Here is a 338-nt window from a genome sequence, read left to right on the forward strand (position 1 = left end):
TTTTAACAGCTCGTAATACACTACGTCGAGCTAGAGATTTCATCTACGTGGAACTCGTAATCCCCGAGTGTAGTTGTGAAGAATAACGAAGTCACGTGATAAATTATAATTAATAGTGTACGCCTGTTGTAGCTAAATTGAAAATTGATTGAACCTTAATTTCTTGTTCTGTCTTAGTCCGGTCTCTTTTCTCATTCGATCATTGAGACACGAACTTCTTAGGCGTTTGCTAGCGATGTAAGATGATTCTCTCTCTTTCTTCAGAGCGCTTTATCTTTATTATATATATATATATATATATATATATATATATATATATATATATATATATATATATA

At 31.1% G+C, this 338-nt stretch overlaps 1 protein-coding gene across 7 annotated transcripts in view; it reads left to right on the plus strand.

Moving 5' to 3' along the window:
* LOC116841281 (G-protein coupled receptor Mth2-like) overlaps positions 1-338 on the plus strand; it is a 20,249-nt gene that overhangs the window by 16,725 nt on the left and 3,186 nt on the right. The gene's annotated exons all lie outside the window — the stretch shown is intronic.

The sequence above is a fragment of the Odontomachus brunneus genome, unplaced genomic scaffold (assembly GCF_010583005.1).
Source record: "Odontomachus brunneus isolate Ranch 3 - 2012 unplaced genomic scaffold, Obru_v1 Obru_scaffold_015, whole genome shotgun sequence".
NCBI classification, from domain to species: Eukaryota; Metazoa; Arthropoda; class Insecta; order Hymenoptera; family Formicidae; genus Odontomachus; species Odontomachus brunneus.